A 5,779-nucleotide genomic window follows, 5' to 3' on the forward strand; every position below is an offset into this window, starting at 1 on the left:
CCACCTCCCAGGTTCACGCCATTCTCCTGCCTCAGCCTCCTGAGTAGCTGGGACTACAGGTGCTTGCCACCACACCCGGCTAATTTTTTGTATTTTTAGTAGAGATGGGGTTTCACCATGTTAGCCAGGATGGTCTCGATCTCCTGACCTTGTGATCCACCCACCTCGGCCTTCCAAAGTGCTGGGATTACAGGCTTGAGCCACCGCACCCGGCCCGTAGAGACAGGGTTTCACCATGTTGACCAGTATGGTCTCGATCTCCTGACCTCAGGTGATCCACCTGCCTCGGCCTCCCAAAGTGCTGGGATTACAGGAGTGAGCCACCGGGCCTGGCCAAGATGTCTTTCAAATAATTAAAGCCACATCTTTTTGTAGTTCATAAACATGATGACTGTGTTTTCATGCTCATGCGTGAGTTGCACCTCCCTCAAACCTTGTTTCGACATTGACACATTATCTGCCTGATGTAAAAATAATGAAATCCAATATACTAAGATCAGGAGATTTCACAATAAAATCCCAATTTCTGTTTCTTTTAAAAAATCAGGCCAGCCATGATGGCTTATGCCTGGAATTCCAGCACTTTGGGAGGCCCAGGCAGAAGGATCACTTGATCCTGGAAGTTCAAGATCAGCATGGTTAACACAGGGAGACCTGGTCTCAATTTAAAAATTAGCTGGGCATGGCACTTTGGGAGACTGAGGCAGGTGGATCACCCGAGATCAGGAGTTTGAGACCAGCTTGCCCAATATGGTGAAACCTCATCTCTGTATTAAAAAAAAAAAAAAAATTAGCCAGTTGTGGTAATGAGCGCCTGTAGTCCCAGCTACTCGAGAGGCTGAGGCAGGGGAATCACTGGAACCCGGGAAGTGGAGGTTGCAGTGAGCCAAGATCTCGCCATTGCACTTGAGCCTGGGTAACAGAGTGAGACTCTGTCTCAAAACAAACAAACAAACAAACAAAAACATTAGCCATAGCCCCAGTTATCTGGAGGCTGAGATGGAGGCTGAGAACCCACGAGTTCGTTCAAGGCTGCAGTGAGTTATCATTGCACTCCAGCCAGGATGACAGAGCAAGACCCTGTCTCAAAATAAAATAAATACTTTGGGAGGCCAAAGTGGGCAGATCACCTGAGGTCAGGAGTTCAAGACCAGCCAGGTCAACATGGCGAAACCTCATCTCTACTAATAAAATACAAAAATTAGCCAGGCATGGTGGTGTGTGCCTATAATCCCAGCTACCCAGGAGGCTGAGGCAGGAGAATCACTTGATCCCAGGAGGCAGAGGTTGCAGTAAGCTGAGATTGTGCCACTGCACTCCAGCCTGGGCAACAAGAGCAAAACCCCATCTCAAATAAATAAATAAATAGAAATAAATAAAATGGTTACTTTATGTTATTTCACCTCAATAATTTTAAGTAAAATAAAATTAGATAACTGATAGCCAGGCATGGTGGTGGATGCCTGTAATCCCAGCTACTTAGGAGGCTGAGGCAGGAGAATCGCTTGAATCTGAGGCAGAGGCTGCAGTGAGCCAAGATCACGCCACTGCACTCCAGCCTGGGTGACAGAGCAAGACTCCGTCTCAAAAAAAAAAAAAAAAAATTTAGATAACTGATTAGAAGGTACTGAAGTTTGCCATCCTTTGGAAATGATCCTCTTCATTAGAAAGATGAGGATCCTGAGGCCCTACAAGGGAAGTGTCAGGTCAGTGGAAGAGACTGAAAGGGAAGTCTGGTTCCCACCCCGGCAGCACAGTCGCTGCCTCCTCTCCCCTTTACTTAGGCTATGAACTCTGGTGTGATACAGACCACAACCCGTTCACCATAGGTTACACCCCACATCTTCTGGCTCGGACCCTGGCACTTGAACTGTCAGCCTCCAAGTAGCTGGGACAATAGGCCAGCTCTACAAATGCCCCCTGCTCATTAAAATTTTTTTTGTAGAGTTGGGGTCTTGTTATGTTGCCCAGGGTGGTCTCAAAGTCCTGATCTCAAGCAACTCTCGCCTTGGCCTCCCAAAGTGCTGAGATTACAGGCATGAGCCACTGTACACAGTCTTGATGTATTACCTTTTATTTTTAAAAAAATTTTTATAAAGACGGGTGTCACCATGTTGTCCATGCTGGTCTCAAACTCCTGGGCTCAGGCAATCCTCCCGACTTGGCCTCCCAAAGTGCTGGGATTACTGGTGTGAGCCGTGCCTGGCTTGCTTTTTTTGTTTGTTTGTTTTTGAGATGGAGTCTCACTGTTGCTCAGGCTGGAGTGCAGTGGCGCAATCTCGGCTCACTACAACCTCTGCCTCCTGAGTTCAAGGGATTCTCCCATCTCAGCCTCCCGAGTAGCTGGGATTACAGGTGTGTGCCACCACACCTGGCTTATTTTTGTATTTTTAGTAGAGATGGGGTTTCACCATGTTGGCCAGGATGGTCTTGATCTCCTGACCTCATGATCCACCTGCCTACATCTGGTTTTTTTTAATTAAAAAAAATTTTTTTTAAGTACTTTTTTTCTTTTGAGATGGAGTCTCACTCTGTCACCCAGGCTGGAGTGCAATGGCACAATTGTGGCTCACTGCAACCTCCACCTCTTGGGTTCAAGCAATTCTCCTGTCTTAGCCTCCCAAGTAGCTTGGACTACAGGCATGCACCACTATGCCTGGCTAATTCTTGTATTTTTAGTAGAGATGGGGTTCCACCATGTTGGCCAGGCTGGTCTCGAACTCCTGACTTTGTGATCCACCTGCCTCAGCCTCCCAAAGTGCTGGGATTACAGGCATGAGCCACCATGCCCAGCCTAAAGTACTTTTCATTAGAGACAGTACTTTATTCAAACTGCTTCTCTTCTCGTGCTTTTGTGTCTTGAGACAGTCTGTCTGTCACCCAGGTTGGAATGCAGTGGTGTGATGACAGCTCACTGAAGCCTCGACCTTCCAGGCTCAGGTGATCCTCCCACCTCAGTCTTCTGAGTTGCTGGGACTATAGGTGTGTGCCACCATGCCTGGTGGATGTATGACTGTTTATGTAGGAACGTCTGTTAATTGTAAATTTCCTCCAAAACCACCCTGTTGTTGCAGAAATGACAGGCTGTGAGCACTGTAGCCACCTATACATTCCTTCCAGAGCACTATGCTTTTGCTCCAAGACATAAGCGGTAGGTCTTGGGGCTGTGGTGTGGAGATCTGTCATGGCGCAGCCCAAGACCATGCTTTTGTGTGTAAGTTCCTTAATAAATCACCCAAAACTGACAAACTGGATTTGTCTGCTTCCTTTTTTTTTTGGCGCCTTTGGCATGAGGGTCACTTGGCATATACGGCCCTTTCACGGAATGCACAGCAACTCCAACAAAGAGAGATGATTCTTTCACAGATGAAGCTGCTGAGGCTTAGAGAAGCGAGATTGTCCCAAGGGTGGCAGCTTCTAAGGGAAGGGCTGGAATGTGAACCCAGGCATCTTGACTTGAGCCTTGTCCTTTTGGCCCCTATGCCCTCCCACCTCCCAACCCAGGGGATTAGCTAAAATTTAGGAAAGCAGCTCATGTTATTTAAAGGGAGGGGAGGCCGGGCATGGTGGCTCATGCCTGTAATCCCAGCACTTTGGGACGCTGAGGCGGGCAGATCACTTGAGGCCAGGAGTTCAAGACCAGTCTGGCCAACATGGTGAAAACCCATCTGTACTAAAAATATGAAAATTAGCCGGGTGTGGTGGCGAGTGTCTGTAGTCCCAGCTACTCGGGAGGCTGAGATTGCAGTGAGCTGAGATTGCACCACTGAACTCCAACCTGGGTGACAGGGCAAGACTCTGTCTATAAAATAAATAAATTATAAAATAAATAAATTAAAAAATAAATAAAATTTCAGAAAGCAGCTCACTTTATGTAAAGGGACAGGAAACAGCAACAGATGACATGTATATAGGATGATTCCAGTCTAGTAATAAATGTACACACACCAGAAAGAGAGGCATTAAAATGTTAACGGTAGTTAACAGCCTGGGCGACAGAGCGGAGATCCTGTCTCAAAAAAAAAAAAAAAAAAGTTAAGAAAAGGAGTGACAATCCACGTGTGGCCCACAAAGCTTAAAATATATACTATCTAGCCCTGGGCAGAAAAGGGTTTGACAATGCTGTTCAAAGGTCACCATTGGTAGATTGGAAACTGAAAAAGGTATATACCCTGGCATTGGACAACACAATGGCTGTGCCTCCTGCCTAAGAATGCTGAACTGGCCAAGTGAGGTACTTGGCAGCCCAGCCCTGAAATGCATAAGCTCTCCAGCCTTTTCATCACTGCTCCTCCCTGGTTCTTAACCTCTGGCCACTCGATCCTCTGGCTTCCCTTCCACCAAGCACTCGCACATTGAGTCCAGTCCCTAGCCCTCTCCTCTAGGCTGCCCCCTCTGGAAATGTAAGCAGCACCAGGTATAAGAGCCAGGCACAGGCTGCCTTGACGTGCACCTAGCCCCCTTACTTCCCCGTTGTGTGGAAGGTAAATCACTTCTCTTTGGGTCTGTCTTCCCATCTACAAGTTGGGAATGACAATAGGGTTATTCTGAGATTAAGTGAGATAAGGCAGCTAAAGCACGCAGTATGGAAGTGGTCAACATGCTGGCTCTGATGTCATCCACGACCAGACTTCGGGTAACTATTTATAAGTCATTCCCTTCAAAACCTTTCTCTCTGTTCTTTCTCTTCTGTGACAGACTAATACTTGTGCCCCTTCCCTTCATTTAGAAACAAAATGACCCAAGTTTAAATGAACATGTAACTATCCAGCTAGAGGCATTTTAGTCTCACATATAGGGTGGTAAGAAGGTGAGACTAAGTTCTGGCCAATGGGATCAGTGTAATTTCCAGGCCCTGTATTTCCGCTTCCTTTTGCATGGGCTTGAACGAGGACTTGGGGCTGGTGAGCCGCTTTAACCACACAGATGACAACCTCGGGGATGCAAGAGCAACATGACAGCGCAGCCCTGGGTCCCTAGATGATTTTGCATAACGGTTGTTGTCTAACCCTAACCCTGGACCAATCACCTCTGAACTGTCACATGAGAAATAAGCTATTTTGCTGAGTCACTGTTTGGGGCTCCTTGTGACAGAACCTGAGTCTAGAATCTAGTTAGTGCACGTCAGAAGGCTTCTCTTCAACTTCAGTATCAGTCCGCCCTCCATATGTGCTGTTCTTGTACTTCTGAACACAAAGAATATTCCAGCTATTTCTTGAAAACAGTCATATTTGTTTATCCTCCAGTCAGGAGAATGTGTCACTCTTGACTCCTTCAACTCCCGAATCCACTGGTCACAGTAGCTTCAGTTTTTTACATCTGCACCTCTTCAATCCTCCCCCACCTCCGACCCCAGGCACCCTGACTTCAGATGGTTTTTTTTTTTTTTTTTGGCTTCATGCTCTTTGCTTCCAATTTCATACTCTTACACGATGATGCTTCATTCTCTTAAAATGGAATCCATTCATGTTATTTTGTTACCTTTTTTTAGAGACAGGGTCTTGCTCTATTCCCCAGGCTGGAGTGCAGTGGTATAATCATAGCTCACTGTACCCTTTACTTAAATAGACCTTAAGTTCCTGGGCTCAAGTGATCCTGCTGCCTCAGTCTCCCCAGCAGCTTGGACTACTGGCCCACACAACCATGTCTGGCTAAATTTTAATTTTTTGTCCTCTCCCTCCCCCTCTCCCTCCCTCTCCCACTTTCCACAGTCTCCCTCTGATGCCGAGCCGAGGCTGGACTGTACTGCCACCATCTCGGCTCACTGCAACCTCCCTGC

General features: G+C 47.0%; 1 non-coding gene across 1 annotated transcript; it reads left to right on the forward strand.

Annotated features, from left to right (window-relative positions):
* The first annotated feature begins 363 nt into the window (after window positions 1-363).
* On the forward strand, window positions 364-467 carry LOC129137501 (small nucleolar RNA U13). Its single transcript, XR_008540100.1, has one exon. It is a non-coding gene; the product is annotated as a small nucleolar RNA U13 (small nucleolar RNA).
* Window positions 468-5,779: the final 5,312 nt, after the last annotated feature.

The sequence above is a fragment of the Pan troglodytes genome, chromosome 18, assembly GCF_028858775.2.
Source record: "Pan troglodytes isolate AG18354 chromosome 18, NHGRI_mPanTro3-v2.0_pri, whole genome shotgun sequence".
In the NCBI taxonomy this organism is placed as follows: Eukaryota; Metazoa; Chordata; class Mammalia; order Primates; family Hominidae; genus Pan; species Pan troglodytes.